At 42.2% G+C, this 20305-nt stretch overlaps 10 non-coding genes across 10 annotated transcripts; all 10 read right to left on the bottom strand.

The window, feature by feature from the left end:
• Positions 1–2818: 2818 nt before the first annotated feature.
• Positions 2819–2982, bottom strand: LOC135013721 (U1 spliceosomal RNA). The gene has a single exon (XR_010212364.1). It is a non-coding gene; the product is annotated as a U1 spliceosomal RNA (small nuclear RNA).
• Positions 2983–3133: 151 nt separating this feature from the next.
• On the bottom strand, positions 3134–3297 carry LOC135013728 (U1 spliceosomal RNA). The gene has a single exon (XR_010212371.1). It is a non-coding gene; the product is annotated as a U1 spliceosomal RNA (small nuclear RNA).
• Positions 3298–3971: 674 nt separating this feature from the next.
• Positions 3972–4134, bottom strand: LOC135013723 (U1 spliceosomal RNA). Its single transcript, XR_010212366.1, has one exon. It is a non-coding gene; the product is annotated as a U1 spliceosomal RNA (small nuclear RNA).
• Positions 4135–4286: 152 nt separating this feature from the next.
• On the bottom strand, positions 4287–4450 carry LOC135013727 (U1 spliceosomal RNA). Its single transcript, XR_010212370.1, has one exon. It is a non-coding gene; the product is annotated as a U1 spliceosomal RNA (small nuclear RNA).
• Positions 4451–15443: 10993 nt separating this feature from the next.
• Positions 15444–15607, bottom strand: LOC135013722 (U1 spliceosomal RNA). Its single transcript, XR_010212365.1, has one exon. It is a non-coding gene; the product is annotated as a U1 spliceosomal RNA (small nuclear RNA).
• A 150-nt stretch (positions 15608–15757) lies between these two features.
• LOC135013729 (U1 spliceosomal RNA) lies at positions 15758–15921 on the bottom strand. Its single transcript, XR_010212372.1, has one exon. It is a non-coding gene; the product is annotated as a U1 spliceosomal RNA (small nuclear RNA).
• A 674-nt stretch (positions 15922–16595) lies between these two features.
• Positions 16596–16758, bottom strand: LOC135013725 (U1 spliceosomal RNA). The gene has a single exon (XR_010212368.1). It is a non-coding gene; the product is annotated as a U1 spliceosomal RNA (small nuclear RNA).
• Positions 16759–16910: 152 nt separating this feature from the next.
• Positions 16911–17074, bottom strand: LOC135013726 (U1 spliceosomal RNA). Its single transcript, XR_010212369.1, has one exon. It is a non-coding gene; the product is annotated as a U1 spliceosomal RNA (small nuclear RNA).
• Positions 17075–17748: 674 nt separating this feature from the next.
• On the bottom strand, positions 17749–17911 carry LOC135013724 (U1 spliceosomal RNA). The gene has a single exon (XR_010212367.1). It is a non-coding gene; the product is annotated as a U1 spliceosomal RNA (small nuclear RNA).
• A 152-nt stretch (positions 17912–18063) lies between these two features.
• On the bottom strand, positions 18064–18227 carry LOC135013720 (U1 spliceosomal RNA). Its single transcript, XR_010212363.1, has one exon. It is a non-coding gene; the product is annotated as a U1 spliceosomal RNA (small nuclear RNA).
• Between the last annotated feature and the right edge of the window lie 2078 nt (positions 18228–20305).

Genomic DNA, 20305 nt, shown 5'->3' on the forward strand with positions numbered 1-20305 from the left:
ATGGTTTTTCACCTATTACTAAATTAAACTTGCTTCATTGGAAAGGCAGCAAGATGCATCCTCATTTCAATATCTACTGAAATAATACAGGTTGACACCAGGAAACATTAACGCCACTGCATCCTTGCTGCTTTCTCATGTGGAAGTCTGTTTAATGTGAAAACAAGGTGATATCTAATTAGCACACAGGTAAGGAATTAAGAAAATCTTTATTTAAGGGTGAAGATGTTTCTCACAAAATCATTGCCCCAATGCATCATTGAAATTCAAGCTGGAAAGATGATTTTAATATATCACTTGTACATTTTGTATTGCTCTTCTGGTGACAATGTAGTTTGTTTTTGTCAATTACCATTTTAATAATAGGGTAAAGAAAATTAAGTGGATTTTTGAAAGAAAACAATACTGTCAATATACTATTAAAACAAATTAAAATGGTAAAAGTTATTGTACTTTAAGTAAAAATAAAAGAGCAAAAATATCAATCCCAGTTTTGGATTACTTTAATTAACAAAAAAAAAATGCATATAGCAGAGGATAGTTTCAATCTGCCTACCTCTGGGTTAAGGGGCCCAGCATGCTTCCATTGCAGTACTCTGCTGCACATGTAAGTGCAAGAGATCCTGAAGCACTCACTCATCATGGGAAAGTACCAATGCGTTTCTTCATTGGTTGATGGAAGAAACATCTTACAAAAACTCTCCAGATTATTGACTTTTTAAAGTTTTCTAGGAAACGTTCTAGATGAATGCTTATTAGCCTTTGTCAGTATGTACTTTTGCAAAGTGTCTCTGTGGTGTAATCGGTTAGTGTGTTTGGTTATTAACCAAAGGGTTGGTGGTTCAATCCCACCCAGGGATGTTATTGACCTTGTCATCAGATTTTGGTGATCTTTAAGTAGACAAGTCAAAATTTCAAACCCCCTCTTATGGTGTAGGGTACCTGGCCTACTCTGATGTAATCAGAGTTAGATTTGATTAAGTGATTTTATCAAAAAACAGCTAGGAAGCACAATTTAGCAGTGGTTTGCAGAGAAAATGAAATATGCTGGCAGAAAAATCCAATTGAGTGATTAAACAGCTCTTCATTTTCTGGCTTTATTTTTATGCTAACTAATTTGTTCTCTGAAAAGTGTCCACAAAGCCAAGTATCGGATTAACATCTTTGTAGGGATGGTTTTTCACCTATTACTAAATTAAACTTGCTTCATTGGAAAGGCAGCAAGATGCATCCTCATTTCAATATCTACTGAAATAATACAGGTTGACACCAGGAAACATTAACGCCACTGCATCCTTGCTGCTTTCTCATGTGGAAGTCTGTTTAATGTGAAAACAAGGTGATATCTAATTAGCACACAGGTAAGGAATTAAGAAAATCTTTATTTAAGGGTAAGATGTTTCTCACAAAATCATTGCCCCAATGCATCATTGAAATTCAAGCTGGAAAGATGATTTTAATATATCACTTGTACATTTTGTATTGCTCTTCTGGTGACAATGTAGTTTGTTTTTGTCAATTACCATTTTAATAATCGGGTAAAGAAAATTAAGTGGATTTTTGAAAGAAAACAATACTGTCTATATACTATTAAAACAAATTAAAAAGGTAAAAGTTATTGTACTTTAAGTAAAATAAAAAGAGCAAAAATATCAATCCCAGTTTTGGATTACTTTAATTAACAAAAAAAATGCATATAGCAGAGGATAATTTCAATCTGCCTACCTCTGGGTTATGGACCCAGCATGCTTCCATTACAGTACTCTGCTGCACATGTAAGTGCAAGAGATCCTGAAGCACTCACTCATCATGGGAAAGTACCAATGTGTTTCTTCATTGGTTGATGGAAGAAACATCTTACAAAAACTCTCCAGATTATTGACTATTTAAAGTTTTTCTAGGAAACGTTCTAGATGAATGCTTATTAGCCTTTGTCAGTATGTACTTTCACAAAGTGTCGCTGTAGCGCAATCAGTTAGTGTGTACGGCTATTAACCAAAAAGTTGGTGGTTCAATCCCACCCAGGGACGTAATTGACCTTGTGATCAGATTTTGGTGATATTTAAGTAGACAAGTCAAAATTTCAAACCCTCTCTTATGGTGTAGGGTACCTGGCCTACTCTGATGTAATCAGTTAGATTTGATTAAGTGATTTTATGAAAAAAACAGCTAGGAAGCACAATTTAGCAGTGGGTTGCAGAGAAAAAGAAATATGCTGGCAGAAAAATCCAATTGAGTGATTAAACAGCTCTTCATTTTCTGGCTTTATTTTTATGCTAACAAATTTGTTCTCTGAAAAGAGTCCACAAAGCCAAGTATCTGATTAACACCTTTGTAGGGATGGTTTTTCACCTATTACTAAATTAAACTTGCTTCATTGGAAAGGCAGCAAGTGATGTCATCCAAGCAGTGGGTCAAAGTTGGCTTCATCCCTCGTCTGCTTATGAAAAGAGAAAAGGGATATGCAGGGCATGGCGGCCTTTTGCGACGCTTGGATGACCCCTAGTTCGCATTAAACACCCCCACCCTCCTTCGGTGTGGGGCTCATGTTGGCCATGCCCCAGCCCCTAAAGCATTCAAGCTGATTTCTTGCAGCAGCTGGGTACTGTAACAGCTCCAGAGCTGCTCTGTAAGGCAAGTAAAAGGGTGTGGGCCCTGCAGCACTACCTGTAGTTTGCATTGTGCATTGGAAGGCACAAAGTAAGCAGACGGGAGGAGAAGTCAGGATAGTGCACAAGGTTATAGAAGGGATGGGCTCAAGAAAAGAGAAGTGGAAACAGACAGCATACTAGGCTGGAGAGAGACCTGAGACAAAGAGATCTGAATTATACGAGAGCCGTCCAGGGGAAACACAAATTATGCAGTCAAGTTTCCCACATTTGGGGAAATCGCAAGGGGCAGCACACCCAGAGTGCAATGGGTGAGCCTTGCCCTGGGAGAAGCACCTTCATGATCATAGTATCTCACCTGGCAGGTTAGTAGGAGTTGGGCTAGAGCTGGGGAGGGTCGCTGCTCGGGCACTACCTTTCAAGTGAAGGAGATCCAACTGAGGCAGCACAAGGGAACTCTCAAAAGAAGAACAAGGCTAGAGGAAGATCTGAGACAAAGAAATCTGACTTTTACCAGAGCTGACCAGAGGAAAGCACAAACACAGTCCACCACTACCACAAATAATGCAGTCGAGTTTCCCACATTTGGGGAAATCACAGGGGTCAGCATACCCAGAATGCAATGAATGAACCTCACCCTGGGAGAACAATCTTCATGACAATAGTATCTCCTATGCAAAATAAGTATGATTTGGGATAGGGCTGGGGAGGGCCGTTGCTCAGGCACATCTCTGTCAAGTAAAGGAGATTCAACTGAGGCAGCACAAGGGAACTCTCATCTGGGGACAACAACTGCAGGGAGAACACATATTTTCAGATGAACATGGGGTGGCAGAAGGCTGCCTAATACTGAAGCACCCCCAAACAACAAACCAAATGCAACAACTAGTGCAAGCATTCCTGGGGGATGGCCTGCAGCAGATGGATTTGAATATGGTGATGTCATCCAAGCAGTGGGTCAAAGTTGGCTTCAACCCTCGTCTGCATATGAAAAGAGAAAAGGAGCGTGCAGGGCATGGAGGCCTTTTGTGGTGCTTGGATGACCCCTAGTTCGCATTAAGCACCCCCACCCTCCTTCGGTGTGGGGCTCATGTTGGCCATTCCCCAGCCCCTGAAGCATTCAAGCTGATTTCTTGCAGCAGCTGGGCACTGTAACAGCTCCAGAGCTGCTCTGTAAAGCAAGTAAAAGGGTGTGGGCCCTGCAGCACTACCCGTAGTTTGCATTGTGCATTGGGAGGCACAAAGTAAGCAGACGGGAGGAGAAGTCAGGATAGTGCACAAGGGTATAGAAGGGAGGGGCTCAAGAAAAAAGAAGTGGAACCAGACAGCAAACTAGGCTGGAGAGAGACCTGAGACAAAGAGATCTGAATTACATGAGAGCCGACCAGGGAAAACTCAAATTATGCAGTCAAGTTTCCCACATTTGGGGAAATCGCAGGGGCAGCACACCCAGAGTGCAATGGGTGAGCCTTGCCCTGGGAGAAGCAACTTCATGATCATAGTATCTCACCTGGCAGGTAAGTAGGAGTTGGGCTAGAGCTGGGGAGGGTCGCTGCTCGGGCACCCCCCTGTCAAGTGAAGGAGATCCAACTGAGGCAGCACAAGGGAACTCTCGAAAGAAGACAAAGGCTAGAGGAAGATCTGAGACAAAGAAATCTGACTTTTACCAGAGCTGACCAGAGGAAAGCACAAACACAGTCCCCCACTACCACAAATAATGCAGTCGAGTTTCCCACATTTGGGGAAATCACAGGGGTCAGCATACCCAGAATGCAATGAATGAACCTAACCCTGGGAGAACAATCTTCATGACCATGGTATCTCCTATGCAAAATAAGTATGATTTGGGATAGGGCTGGGGAGGGCCGTTGCTCAGGCACATCTCTGTCAAGTAAGTTGCATTTGATTTGTTGTTTGGGGGTGCTTCAGTATTAGGCAGCCTTCTGCCCTACCATGTTCATCTGAACATATGTGTTCTCCCTGCAGTTGTTGTCCCCAGATGAGAGTTCCCTTGTGCTGCCTCAGTTGAATCTCCTTTTGGAGAAGACCTCAATAAGATTGTAGCTGATCTGGCTACTGCTAAAACAGCTTGCCTACCTAGTATGACTCCTACCACGCAGAAGGCTAAAAGTACTTTTCTTGGCCCTTTCATCCTCCAGGTAAAGCGTACCCAAGGTCAGGCATACCCAAAGCAAGCTCATGTTTCCAGACCTGCCAAGCCCAGACTGAAGCAATCCTGGGCTGCCCATCAGCCTGCTTCCAAAACGGACAAGCCTGCCGCATGACGGTGCAGGCCTCCCTCTGGGGGATCCCAGGGTGGGGGGCCCGACTTCTAGGTTTGGCAAAGAAAGGTATAATTCTAAGCTAGAGAATTCTGTTTGGAGCTCACCTTGTACTTTGTGAAGAAATAATCAGCATTGTGGCTGAGCAGATACATGTAGTGTGTGGCTGCAAACTGCATGGATCTGCTGCGTTGTAATGCTGATTCTTTTTTTTTGCAAAGTACCAATAGCTTCATATAATGTTCACAATTTTTATGCAGGATCAAATAGCTCAATAGGTAGGGTGTTTGATTAGAATTCAACAGGTTATAGGTTTGAATCCTGGGTATGGTAGTTTGAGATGTGTTATTTAATAAAGTATGTTGTTCTGACTGCCGGCATCCTATCACCTGGGATATCATACTAAATAAATGGAGTTGAGAAAAATTTTTTTTTTTTTTTTAACTAGGGACAATTTCCAGATACTTCTCTTTATAACTGAGATTGCCCCCTGGAACTTCACATCAGTTGACAACTATGCATGAGTGGGCAGTGCTTGCCCTGGATCTGTCCACCCATTTATGTGCCGCCATAAAATAAAGCATGACTAACAGTTATCCTGGGCGTACACTACACAATTATCTGTCAGGCTATCTATCCAGTCTGGATGGATGGAATGAAAATCTGGTAATGTATAGGAGCAAATGTCAATTAACCATTTGCTCCCAAACACTAGAAAAGTGGTCAAAAATGGTCATTACACAAATTGGTTAAACCCAAAATTTAACCAATTTGTTTAGGGGACCATTTTTGTCCATTTTTTAGTGTTTGAGAGTAAATCGTTGATGGTCATTTGCTCACATAGATAACCGGATTTCTATTCCAACCAGCCAGTGTTGGAGAGATGGTCTGCCAGATTACATAATGCATACCAGAGCCATAACTAGACTTTTTGGTGCCCTGTGACAGAGAATTATATGCCCTCCCCCCCATTTTTGCAATATGGACAAAAGGCGCATGCCTTGTGGGGAAGGGGCATAACAAGATTGGTCTCAGAGAAAGCACATGAGATATGAAGATATATCTAGTATACTTGACACTCAATGGTTTGTGGTATTGCAGGGGTGCCCTCCTTAAATGCATATACAGTCACACATGGCATGTTTGTGTAAATGGCATATCAGCAGTCAGCACTAACTGGTGACATGCCATTTGTACAAGTAAGCCATGTGTGACTAATATATAAACATACTTTATTAAATAACACCTCAAACTATCATACCCAGGATTCAAACCTATAACCTGTTAAATTCTAATCAAACACCCTACCCATTGAGCTACTTGATCCTGCATCTATTCTAACCTCCAAAAACAGATTCAGTTGCATTTTCCAGCGTGTTTTGTTTGCGCCTTTGCAAATGTCTTACATCGACAAACTTATTTAGTACTATTTTGCAAATAGGGTTACATTGTCGCAACATTGTGTTCCCTAATTGCTTGATTTTTTAAATGCAAAAATTGATAAAGACACCTGATAATTGCTCTGTGGAGTCTTCTTTTGTGTCTACTTCTTATCTACATTTAATTCCCTACCTATAATCAAGGCATTTTTAAATGCTGGGTGCTGCCAGGACGTGAGGCCTACCTAGTCTTTAGATCTGAATTTGAATGTACTTGTGAACTAACTTAATTTCCTACTTCTAAACTCATTCCTAAATTCACTACTTACATTAATCCTGTAGTTGGGCATTTTGAGCCTTCAATTGTGGGCATTGTTTTGTGTCCAGACCAGCAGCTGGTGGTGTGCATTTGCTGGAAAGGCATCGAAGACCTCCGATATGCTGCATCTCCTGATGTGTGTCTGCCTCAAGTGGCTGTCAGCAAATGCATGCTAGACACCCCATTCCAAGCTGATTGTGACATCACGGAACATGCATCATAGAACAGGCATGCTAGAACATGGGTCTTCAACCTGCGACCCTCCAGCTGCTGTGGAACTACATATCCCAGCATGCCCTGCCTCAGTTTTAGCATACCTTAATAGCAAAACTGTGGCAGGGCATGCTGGGATGTGTAGTTTCACAGCAGCTGGAGGGCCACAGGATGAAGACCCATGTGCTAGAACCAAACCGCAGGTACATTGAATGCTAGCAAGCTGAATGTTTAAATCCTTTTTGTTCCGCAGCATTCCAATGCGGAAGATTCCATGGAACCAGAGATTATTCCATTGAGAAGGACATGCTGCCTGGATGACTGCACTGTGCAAATTAAATCACGGAGCCAGTTGGCTTGTGGGTGGCTCTGGTGACTGGGTGGTTGGGTGGGCGGTGTGTCGGAGGTGGAGCACATGCAAATGAATGTGTATCATCCAGCTAGTGAGAGAGAAAACTCATGCAGGAGTGTGCCTGCTTGTCAGTGAGTTATGCACCTTGCCAGACGTCAAATCTACATGGAGCAACTGGAGGGGACAAGAGCAGGTTTGGAAAATATAGACAGAAGAGCATATATGCTGGCGCATTCTCCATGATTGTGTCAGCTTATGTTTTGGTGCACTGCACTTTCCTCCACTAAGTTTTAGCCATTTTGTTTAAACGCAAGTGTAGTTGCTTCTCGCTCTTTTGGCTGTGATATTGTATTGTGGTTGAAGAGTCTGCTGGAGGGATTGTTTTCTTCATTGGCGAGAGACTGAAGATATTCCAGGATGGAAGGCTTGGGAACACTATCCGTTTTTCAGTTGTGGAAGAGTTGAAAGACCGGATTGGACTACATTCTATAGTAAAGGGTATCTTTGTATTTATTAATCCTCCCTTTATATGTGTCTGTCTTTCAATAAAGCTTTGGGCTTGTGATTCCGTCACCCTCTTACACTCCACACCCATAGCCTTATTAACTATTGTATTGTTTAAATGTATAGTGCAGTTCATGATTTATAGTGTAGGCTGACCTGTGCTGTAGTTCTTGAACTGTACTATACCGACAGCATTTGTATTGTGTTTTGGCTGTGCTGCAACACAGTACTTATGTGTGTAATGTTTATGTATGTTTTTTTGCTTCTTTATGTCAATAAAGACTGCTTTTTCAATCCAATATCTGAAAACAATCAATGTTTATCTTTGATGGCAATAGAAGTGGTATGATATTTGCTGCTTTTGAAAGGCAATATCTGATATGTCCCCTATCTGGGAACCATATATTAAATGGCTTTTCAGAAAAGGGAGATGGGAGAAGAGCTTTCAGTACTTGTAGGACCGATGCACATTTCCTATTCTAGCCTCCAAAAACAGATTCAGTTGCATTTTCCAGCGTGTTTTGGATGCGCCTTTGCAAATGTCTTACATCGACAAACTTATTTAGTACTATTTTGCAAATAGGGTTACATTGTTGCAACATTGTGTTCCCTAATTGCTTGATTTTTTAAATGCAACAATTGATAAAAACACCTGATAACTGCTCTGCGGAGTCTTATTTTGTGTCTACTTCTTATCTACATTTAATTCCGTACCTCTAATCAAGGCATTTTTAAATGCTGGCGGCTGCCAGGACGTGAGGCCTACCTAGACTTTAGATCTGAATTTGAATGTACTTGTGAACTAACTTAATTTCCTACTTCTAAATTCATTCCTAAATTCACTACTTACATGAATCCTGTAGTTGGGCATTTTGGGACTTCGACTGTGGGCATTGTTTTGTGTCCAGACCAGCAGCAGGTGGTGTGCATTTGCTGGAAAGGCATCAAAGACCTCCGATATGCTGCATCTCCTGATGTGTGTCTCCCTCAAGTGGCTGTCAGCAAATGCCTGCTAGACACCTCATTCCAAGCTGATTGTGACATCACGGAACATGCATCATAGAACAGGCATGCTAAAACATGGGTCTTCAACCTGCGACCCTCCAGCTGCTGTGGAACTACACATCCCAGCATGCCCTGCCTCAGTTTTAGCATACCTTATAGCAAAACTGTGGCAGGGCGTGCTGGGATGTGTAGTTTCACAGCAGCTGGAGGGCCACAGGATGAAGACCCATGTGCTAGAGCCAAGCCGCAGGTACATTGAATGCTAGCAAGCTGAATATTTAAATCCTTTTTGTTCCGCAGCATTCCAATGCGGAAGATTCCATGGAACCAGAGATCCTTCCATTGAGAAGGACATGCTGCCTGGATGACTACACTGTGCAAATTAAATCACGGAGCCAGTTGGTTTGTGGGTGGCTCTGGTGACTGGGTGGTTGGGTGGGTGGTGTGTCGGAGGTGGAGCACATGCAAATGATTGTGTATCATCCAGCTAGTGAGAGTGAAAACTCATGCAGGAGTGTGCCTGCTTGTCAGTGGGTTATGCACCTTGCCAGACGTTAAATCTACATAGAGCAGCTGGAGGGGACAAGAGCATGTTTGCAAAATATAGATAGAAGAGCATATATGCTGGCGCATTCTCCATGATTGTGTCAGCTTATGTTTTGGTGCACTGCACTTTCCTCCACTAAGTTTTAGCCATTTTTGTTAAGCTCAAGTGTAGTTGCTTCTCGGCCTTTTGGCTGTGATCTTGTATTGTGGTTGAAGGGTCTGCTGGAGGGAGGGATTGCTTTCTTCATTGGCGAAAGACCAAAGATATTCCAGGATGGAAGGCTTGGGAACACTATCTGTTTTTCAGTTGTGGAAGAGCACAGAGGTCGGATTGGACTACATTCTATAGTAAAGGATGTCTTTCTATTTATTAAACCTCCCCTTATATGTGTCAGTCTTTCAATAAAGCTTCGGGCTTGTGATTCCCTCACCCTCTTACACTCCACACCCATAGCCTTATTAACTGTTGTATTATTGTACAGTTTAAATGTATAGTGCAGTTCATGATTTATAGTGTAGGCTGGCCTGTGCTGTAGTTCTTGAACTGTACTATACCATCAGCATTTCTATTGTGTTTTGGCTGTGCCGCAACGCGGTACTTATGTGTGTAATGTTTATGTATGTTTTTTTGCTTCTTTATGTGCATCGGTCCTACAAGTAATGAAAGCTCTTCTCCCATCTCCCTTTTCTGAAAAGCCATTTAATATATGGTTCCCAGATAGGGGACATATCAGATATTGCCTTTCAAAAGCATCAAATATCATACCACTTTTATTGCCATCAAAGATAAACATTGATTGTTTTCAGATATTGGCTTGAAAAAGCAGTCTTTATTGACATAAAAAAAAAACATACATAAACATTGCACACATAAATACAGTGTTGCAGCACAGCCAAAACACAATACAAATGCTGACGGTATAGTATAGTTCAAGAACTACAGCACAGGCCAGTCTACACTATAAATCATGAACTGCACTATACATTTAAAGTATACAATAATACAACAGTTAATAAGGCTATGGGTGTGGAGTGTAAGAGGGTGAGGGATTCACAAAACCGAAGCTTTATTGTAACACAGACACATATAAGGGGAGGGTCAATAAATAGAAAGATATCCTTTACTATAGAATGTAGTCCAATCCGACCTCTGTGCTCTTCCACAACTGAAAAACAGATAGTGTTCCCAAGCCTTCCATCCTGGAATATCTTTGGTCTTTCGCCAATGAAGAAAACAATCCCTCCCTCCAGCAGACCCTTCAACCACGATACAAGATCACAGCCAAAAGGCCGAGAAGCAACTACACTTGAGCTTAACAAAAATGGCTAAAACTTAGTGGAGGAAAGTGCAGTGCACCAAAACATAAGCTGACACAATCATGGAGAATGCGCCAGCATATATGCTCTTCTATCTATATTTTGCAAACCTGCTCTTGTCCCCTCCAGCTGCTCTATGTAGATTTAACGTCTGGCAAGGTGCATAACCCACTGACAAGCAGGAACACTCCTGCATGAGTTTTCTCTCTCACTAGCTGGATGATACACAATCATTTGCATGCGCTCCACTTCCGACACACCACCCACCCAACCACCCAGTCACCAGAGCCACCCACAAGCCAACTGGCTCCGTGATTTAATTTGCACAGTGTAGTCATCCAGGCAGCATGTCCTTCTCAATGGAAGGATCTCTGGTTCCATGGAATCTTCCGCATTGGAATGCTGCGGAACAAAAAGGATTTAAATATTCAGCTTGCTAGCATTCAATGTACCTGCGGCTTGGCTCTAGCACATGGGTCTTCATCCTGTGGCCCTCCAGCTGCTGTGAAACTACACATCCCAGCATGCCCTGCCACAGTTTTGCTATTAAGGTATGCTAAAACTGAGGCAGGGCATGCTGGGATGTGTAGTTCCACAGCAGCTGGAGGGTCGCAGGTTGAAGACCCATGTTTTAGCATGCCTGTTCTATGATGCATGTTCCATGATGTCACAATCAGCTTGGAATGGGGTGTCTAGCAGGCATTTGCTGACAGCCACTTGAGGGAGACACACATCAGGAGATGCAGCATATCGGAGGTCTTCGATGCCTTTCCAGCAAATGCACACCACCTGCTGCTGGTCTGGACACAAAACAATGCCCACAATCGAAGTCCCAAAATGCCCAACTACAGGATTCATGTAAGTAGTGAATTTAGGAATGAATTTAGAAGTAGGAAATTAAGTTAGTTCACAAGTACATTCAAATTCAGATCTAAAGACTAAACACAAAACACAAAATAAGACTCCACAGAGCAATTATCAGGTGTCTTTATTAATTGTTGCATTTAAAAAATCAAGCAATTAGGGAGCACAATGTTGCGACAATGTAACCCTATTTGCAAAATAGTACTAAATAAGTTTGTCGATGTAAGACATTTGCAAAGGCGCAAACAAAACACGCTGGAAAATGCAACTGAATCTGTTTTTGGAGGTTAGAAAAGATGCAGGATCAAGTAGCTCCATGGGTAGGGTGTTTGATTAGAATTCAACAGGTTATAGGTTTGAATCCTGGGTATGATAGTTTGAGGTGTTATTTAATAAAGCATGTTTATATATTAGTCACACATGGCTTACTTGTACAAATGGCATGTCACCAGTTAGTGCTGACTGCTGATATGCCATTTGCACTAAAACAAATTAAAATGGTAAAAGTTATTGTACTTTAAGTAAAAATAAAAGCTAAAATATCAATCCCAGTTTTGGATTACTTTAATGAACAAAAAAAAAATGCATATAGCAAAGGATAGTTTCAATCTGCCTACCTCTGGGTTATGGACCCAGCATGCTTCCATTACAGTACTCTGCTGCACATGTAAGTGCAAGAGATCCTGAAGCACTCACTCATCATGGGAAAGTACCAATGTGTTTCTTCATTGGTTGATGGAAGAAACATCTTACAAAAACTCTCCACATTATTGACTTTTTAAAATGTTTCTAGGAATCGTTCTAGATGAATGCTTATTAGCCTTTGTCAGTATGGACTTTTACAAAGTGTTGCTGTGGCGCAATCAGTTACTGTGTAAGGCTATTAACCAAAAGGTTGGTGGTTCAATCCCACCCAGGGACGTAATTGACCTTGTTATCAGATTTTGGTGATCTTTATGTAGACAAGTGAAAATTTCAAACCCCCTCTTATGGTGTAGGGTACCTGGCCTTCTCTGATGTAATCAGAGTTAGATTTGATTCAGTGATTTTATAAAAACAGCTAGGAAGCACAATTTAGCAGTGGGTTGCAGAGAAAAAGAAATATGCTGGCAAAAAAATCCAATTGAGTGATTAAACAGCTTTTCATTTTCTGGCTTTATTTTTATGCTAACAAATTTGTTCTCTGAAAAGTGTCCACAAAGCCAAGTTTCTGATTAACACATTTGTAGGGATGGTTTTTAACCTATTACTAAATTAAACTTGCTTCATTGGAAAGGCAGCAAGATGCATCCTCATTTCAATATCTACTGAAATAATACAGGTTGACACCAGGAAACATTAACGCCACTGCATCCTTTGTGCTTTCTCATGTGGAAGTCTGTTTAATGTGAAAACAAGGTGATATCTAATTAGCACACAGGTAAGGAATTAAGAAAATCTTTATTTAAGGGTGAAGATGTTTCTCACAAAATCGTTGCCCCAATGCATCATTGAAATTCAAGCTGGAAAGATGATTTTAATATATCACTTGTACATTTTGTATTGCTCTTCTGGTGACAATGTAGTTTGTTTTTGTCAATTACCATTTTAATAATCGGGTAAAGAAAATTAAGTGGATTTTTGAAAGAAAACAATACTGTCAATATACTATTAAAACAAATGAAAATGGTAAAAGTTATTGTACTTTAAGTAAAAATAAAAGAGCAAAATTATCAATCCCAGTTTTGGATTACTTTAATTAACAAAAAAAAAACGCATATAGCAGAGGATAGTTTCAATCTGCCTACCTCTGGGCTATGGACCCAGCATGCTTCCATTACAGTACTCTGCTGCACATGTAATTGCAAGAGATCCTGAAGCACTCACTCATCATGGGAAAGTACCAATGTGTTTCTTCATTGGTTGATGGAAGAAACATCTTACAAAAACTCTCCAGATTATTGACTATTTAAAGTTTTTCTAGGAAACGTTCTAGATGAATGCTTATTAGCCTTTGTCAGTATGTACTTTTGCAAAGTGTCGCTGTGGCGCAATCAGTTAGTGTGTACAGCTATTAACCAAAAGGTTGGTGGTTCAATCCCACCCAGGGATGTAATTGACCTTGTTATCAGATTTTGGTGATCTTTAAGTAGACAAGTCAAAATTTAAAAAACCCCTGTTATGGTGTAGGGTACCTGGCCTTCTCTGATGTAATCAGAGTTAGATTTGATTCAGTGATTTTATAAAAACAGCTAGGAAGCACAATTTAGCAGTGGTTTGCAGAGAAAAAGAAATATGCTGGCAAAAAAATCAAATTGAGTGATTAAACAGCTCTTCATTTTCTGGCTTTATTTTTATGCTAACAAATTTGTTCTCTGAAAAGTGTCCACAAAGCCAAGTATCTGATTAACATCTTTGTAGGGATGGTTTTTCACCTATTACTAAATTAAACTTGCTTCATTGGAAAGGCAGCAAGATGCATCCTCATTTCAATATCTACTGAAATAATACAGGTTGACACCAGGAAACATTAACGCCACTGCATCCTTGCTGCTTTCTCATGTGGAAGTCTGTTTAATGTGAAAACAAGGTGATATCTAATTAGCACACAGGTAAGGAATTAAGAAAATCTTTATTTAAGGGTGAAGATGTTTCTCACAAAATCGTTGCCCCAATGCATCATTGAAATTCAAGCTGGAAAGATGATTTTAATATATCACTTGTACATTTTGTATTGCTCTTCTGGTGACAATGTAGTTTGTTTTTGTCAATTACCATTTTAATAATAGGGTAAAGAAAATTAAGTGGATTTTTGAAAGAAAACAATACTGTCAATATACTATTAAAACAAATTAAAATGGTAAAAGTTATTGTACTTTAAGTAAAAATAAAAGAGCAAAAATATCAATCCCAGTTTTGGATTACTTTAATTAACAAAAAAAAAAATGCATATAGCAGAGGATAGTTTCAATCTGCCTACCTCTGGGTTAAGGGGCCCAGCATGCTTCCATTGCAGTACTCTGCTGCACATGTAAGTGCAAGAGATCCTGAAGCACTCACTCATCATGGGAAAGTACCAATGCGTTTCTTCATTGGTTGATGGAAGAAACATTTTACAAAAACTCTCCAGATTATTGACTTTTTAAAGTTTTCTAGGAAACGTTCTAGATGAATGCTTATTAACCTTTGTCAGTATGTACTTTTGCAAAGTGTCTCGGTGGTGCAATCGGTTAGTGTGTTTGGTTATTAACCAAAGGGTTGGTGGTTCAATCCCACCCAGGGATGTTATTGACCTTGTCATCAGATTTTGGTGATCTTTAAGTAGACAAGTCAAAATTTCAAACCCCCTCTTATGGTGTAGGGTACCTGGCCTTCTCTGATGTAATCAGAGTTAGATTTGATTAAGTGATTTTATAAAAGAACAGCTAGGAAGCACAACTTAGCAGTGGGTTGCAGAGAAAAAGAAATACGCTTGCAGAAAAATCCAATTGAGTGATTAAACAGCTCTTCATTTTCTGGCTTTATTTTTATGCTAACTAATTTGTTCTCTGAAAAGTGTCCACAAAGCCAAGTATCTGATTAACACCTTTGTAGGGATGGTTTTTCACCTATTACTAAATTAAACTTGCTTCATTGGAAAGGCAGCAAGTGATGTCATCCAAGCAGTGGGTCAAAGTTTGCTTCAACCCTCGTCTGCTTATGAAAAGAGAAAAGGGATATGCAGGGCATGGCGGCCTTTTGCGACGCTTGGATGACCCCTAGTTCGCATTAAACACCCCCACCCTCCTTCGGTGTGGGGCTCATGTTGGCCATGCCCCAGCCCCTGAAGCATTCAAGCTGATTTCTTGCAGCAGCTGGGTACTGTAACAGCTCCAGAGCTGCTCTGTAAGGCAAGTAAAAGGGTGTGGGCCCTGCAGCACTACCTGTAGTTTGCATTGTGCATTGGAAGGCACAAAGTAAGCAGACGGGAGGAGAAGTCAGGATAGTGCACAAGGTTATAGAAGGGAGGGGCTCAAGAAAAGAGAAGTGGAAACAGACAGCATACTAGGCTGGAGAGAGACCTGAGACAAAGAGATCTGAATTATACGAGAGCCGTCCAGGGGAAACACAAATTATGCAGTCAAGTTTCCCACATTTGGGGAAATCGCAAGGGGCAGCACACCCAGAGTGCAATGGGTGAGCCTTGCCCTGGGAGAAGCACCTTCATGATCATAGTATCTCACCTGGCAGGTTAGTAGGAGTTGGGCTAGAGCTGGGGAGGGTCGCTGCTCGGGCACTACCTTTCAAGTGAAGGAGATCCAACTGAGGCAGCACAAGGGAACTCTCAAAAGAAAAACAAGGCTAGAGGAAGATCTGAGACAAAGAAATCTGACTTTACCAGAGCTGACCAGAGGAAAGCACAAACACAGTCCACCACTACCACAAATAATGCAGTCGAGTTTCCCACATTTGGGGAAATCACAGGGGTCAGCATACACAGAATGCAATGAATGAACCTCACCCTGGGAAAACAATCTTCATGACAATAGTATCTCCTATGCAAAATAAGTATGATTTGGGATAGGGCTGGGGAGGGCCGCTGCTCAGGCACATCTCTGTCAAGTAAAGGAGATTCAACTGAGGCAGCACAAGGGAACTCTCATCTGGGGACAACAACTGCAGGGAGAACACATATTTTCAGATGAACATGGGGTGGCAGAAGGCTGCCTAATACTGAAGCACCCCCAAACAACAAACCAAATGCAACAACTAGTGCAAGCATTCCTGGGGGATGGCCTGCAGCAGATGGATTTGAATATGGTGATGTCATCCAAGCAGTGGGTCAAAGTTGGCTTCAACCCTTGTCTGCATATGAAAAGAGAAAAGGAGCGTGCAGGGCATGGAGGCCTTTTGTGGTGCTTGGATGACCCCTAGTTCGCATTAAGCACCCCCACCCTCCTTCGGTGTGGGGCTCATGTTGGCCATTCCCCAGCCCCTGAAGCATTCAAGCTGATTTCTTGCAGCAGCTGGGCACTGTAACAGCTCCAGAGCTGCTCTGTAAAGCAAGTAAAAGGGTGTGGGCCCTGCAGCACTACCCGTAGTTTGCATTGTGCATTGGGAGGCACAAAGTAAGCAGACGGGAGGAGAAGTCAGGATAGTGCACAAGGGTATAGAAGGGAGGGGCTCAAGAAAAAAGAAGTGGAACCAGACAGCAAACTAGGCTGGAGAGAGACCTGAGACAAAGAGATCTGAATTACATGAGAGCCGACCAGGGAAAACTCAAATTATGCAGTCAAGTTTCCCACATTTGGGGAAATCGCAGGGGCAGCACACCCAGAGTGCAATGGGTGAGCCGTGCCCTGGGAGAAGCAACTTCATGATCATAGTATCTCACCTGGCAGGTAAGTAGGAGTTGGGCTAGAGCTGGGGAGGGTCGCTGCTCGGGCACCCCCCTGTCAAGTGAAGGAGATCCAACTGAGGCAGCACAAGGGAACTCTCGAAAGAAGAACAAGGCTAGAGGAAGATCTGAGACAAAGAAATCTGAATTTTACCAGAGCTGACCAGAGGAAAGCACAAATACAGTCCCCCACTACCACAAATAATGCAGTCGAGTTTCCCACATTTGGGGAAATCACAGGGGTCAGCATACCCAGAATGCAATGAATGAACCTCACCCTGGGAAAACAATCTTCATGACAATAGTATCTCCTATGCAAAATAAGTATGATTTGGGATAGGGCTGGGGAGGGCCGCTGCTCAGGCACATCTCTGTCAAGTAAAGGAGATTCAACTGAGGCAGCACAAGGGAACTCTCATCTGGGGACAACAACTGCAGGGAGAACACATATTTTCAGATGAACATGGGGTGGCAGAAGGCTGCCTAATACTGAAGCACCCCCAAACAACAAACCAAATGCAACAACTAGTGCAAGCATTCCTGGGGGATGGCCTGCAGCAGATGGATTTGAATATGGTGATGTCATCCAAGCAGTGGGTCAAAGTTGGCTTCAACCCTTGTCTGCATATGAAAAGAGAAAAGGAGCGTGCAGGGCATGGAGGCCTTTTGTGGTGCTTGGATGACCCCTAGTTCGCATTAAGCACCCCCACCCTCCTTCGGTGTGGGGCTCATGTTGGCCATTCCCCAGCCCCTGAAGCATTCAAGCTGATTTCTTGCAGCAGCTGGGCACTGTAACAGCTCCAGAGCTGCTCTGTAAAGCAAGTAAAAGGGTGTGGGCCCTGCAGCACTACCCGTAGTTTGCATTGTGCATTGGGAGGCACAAAGTAAGCAGACGGGAGGAGAAGTCAGGATAGTGCACAAGGGTATAGAAGGGAGGGGCTCAAGAAAAAAGAAGTGGAACCAGACAGCAAACTAGGCTGGAGAGAGACCTGAGACAAAGAGATCTGAATTACATGAGAGCCGACCAGGGAAAACTCAAATTATGCAGTCAAGTTTCCCACATTTGGGGAAATCGCAGGGGCAGCACACCCAGAGTGCAATGGGTGAGCCTTGCCCTGGGAGAAGCAACTTCATGATCATAGTATCTCACCTGGCAGGTAAGTAGGAGTTGGGCTAGAGCTGGGGAGGGTCGCTGCTCGGGCACCCCCCTGTCAAGTGAAGGAGATCCAACTGAGGCAGCACAAGGGAACTCTCGAAAGAAGAACAAGGCTAGAGGAAGATCTGAGACAAATAAATCTGAATTTTACCAGAGCTGACCAGAGGAAAGCACAAATACAGTCCCCCACTACCACAAATAATGCAGTCGAGTTTCCCACATTTGGGGAAATCACAGGGGTCAGCATACCCAGAATGCAATGAATGAACCTAACCCTGGGAGAACAATCTTCATGACCATGGTATCTCCTATGCAAAATAAGTATGATTTGGGATAGGGCTGGGGAGGGCCGTTGCTCAGGCACATCTCTGTCAAGTAAGTTGCATTTGATTTGTTGTTTGGGGGTGCTTCAGTATTAGGCAGCCTTCTGCCCTACCATGTTCATCTGAAAATATGTGTTCTCCCTGCAGTTGTTGTCCCCAGATGAGAGTTCCCTTGTGCTGCCTCAGTTGAATCTCCTTTTGGAGAAGACCTCAATAAGATTGTAGCTGATCTGGCTACTGCTAAAACAGCTTGCCTACCTAGTATGACTCCTACCACGCAGAAGGCTAAAAGTACTTTTCTTGGCCCTTTCATCCTCCAGGTAAAGCGTACCCAAGGTCAGGCATACCCAAAGCAAGCTCATGTTTCCAGACCTGCCAAGCCCAGACTGAAGCAATCCTGGGCTGCCCATCAGCCTGCTTCCAAAACGGACAAGCCTGCCGCATGACGGTGCAGGCCTCCCTCTGGGGGATCCCAGGGTGGGGGGCCCGACTTCTAGGTTTGGCAAAGAAAGGTATAATTCTAAGCTAGAGAATTCTGTTTGGAGCTCACCTTGTACTTTGTGAAGAAATAATCAGCATTGTGGCTGAGCAGATACATGTAGTGTGTGGCTGCAAACTGCATGGATCTGCTGCGTTGTAATGCTGATTCTTTTTTTTTGCAAAGTACCAATAGCTTCATATAATGTTCACAATTTTTATGCAGGATCAAATAGCTCAATAGGTAGGGTGTTTGATTAGAATTCAACAGGTTATAGGTTTGAATCCTGGGTATGGTAGTTTGAGATGTGTTATTTAATAAAGTATGTTGTTCTGACTGCCGGCATCCTATCACCTGGGATATCATACTAAATAAATGGAGTTGATCAAATTTTTTTTTTTTTTTTTAACTAGGGACAATTTCCAGATACTTCCCTTTATAACTGAGATTGCCCCCTGGAACTTCACATCAGTTGACAACTATGCATGAGTGGGCAGTGCTTGCCCTGGATCTGTCCACCCATTTATGTGCCGCCATAAAATAAAGCATGACTAACAGTTATCCTGGGCGTACACTACACAATTATCTGTCAGGCTATCTATCCAGTCTGGATGGTTGGAATGAAAATCTGGTAATGTATAGGAGCAAATGTCAATTAACCATTTGCTCCCAAACACTAGAAAAGTGGTCAAAAATGGTCATTACACAAATTGGTTAAACCCAAAATTTAACCAATTTGTTTAGGGGACCATTTTTGTCCATTTTTTAGTGTTTGAGAGTAAATCGTTGATGGTCATTTGCTCACATAGATAACCGGATTTCTATTCCAACCAGCCAGTGTTGGAGAGATGGTCTGCCAGATTACATAATGCATACCAGAGCCATAACTAGACTTTTTGGTGCCCTGTGACAGAGAATTATATGCCCTCCCCCCCATTTTTGCAATATGGACAAAAGGCGCATGCCTTGTGGGGAAGGGGCATAACAAGATTGGTCTCAGAGAAAGCACATGAGATATGAAGATATATCTAGTATACTTGACACTCAATGGTTTGTGGTATTGCAGGGGTGCCCTCCTTAAATGCATATACAGTCACACATGGCATGTTTGTGTAAATGGCATATCAGCAGTCAGCACTAACTGGTGACATGCCATTTGTACAAGTAAGCCATGTGTGACTAATATATAAACATACTTTATTAAATAACACCTCAAACTATCATACCCAGGATTCAAACCTATAACCTGTTAAATTCTAATCAAACACCCTACCCATTGAGCTACTTGATCCTGCATCTATTCTAACCTCCAAAAACAGATTCAGTTGCATTTTCCAGCGTGTTTTGTTTGCGCCTTTGCAAATGTCTTACATCGACAAACTTATTTAGTACTATTTTGCAAATAGGGTTACATTGTCGCAACATTGTGTTCCCTAATTGCTTGATTTTTTAAATGCAAAAATTGATAAAGACACCTGATAATTGCTCTGTGGAGTCTTCTTTTGTGTCTACTTCTTATCTACATTTAATTCCCTACCTATAATCAAGGCATTTTTAAATGCTGGGTGCTGCCAGGACGTGAGGCCTACCTAGTCTTTAGAT

The sequence above is a fragment of the Pseudophryne corroboree genome, unplaced genomic scaffold (assembly GCF_028390025.1).
Source record: "Pseudophryne corroboree isolate aPseCor3 unplaced genomic scaffold, aPseCor3.hap2 scaffold_2735, whole genome shotgun sequence".
Classification (NCBI taxonomy): domain Eukaryota; kingdom Metazoa; phylum Chordata; class Amphibia; order Anura; family Myobatrachidae; genus Pseudophryne; species Pseudophryne corroboree.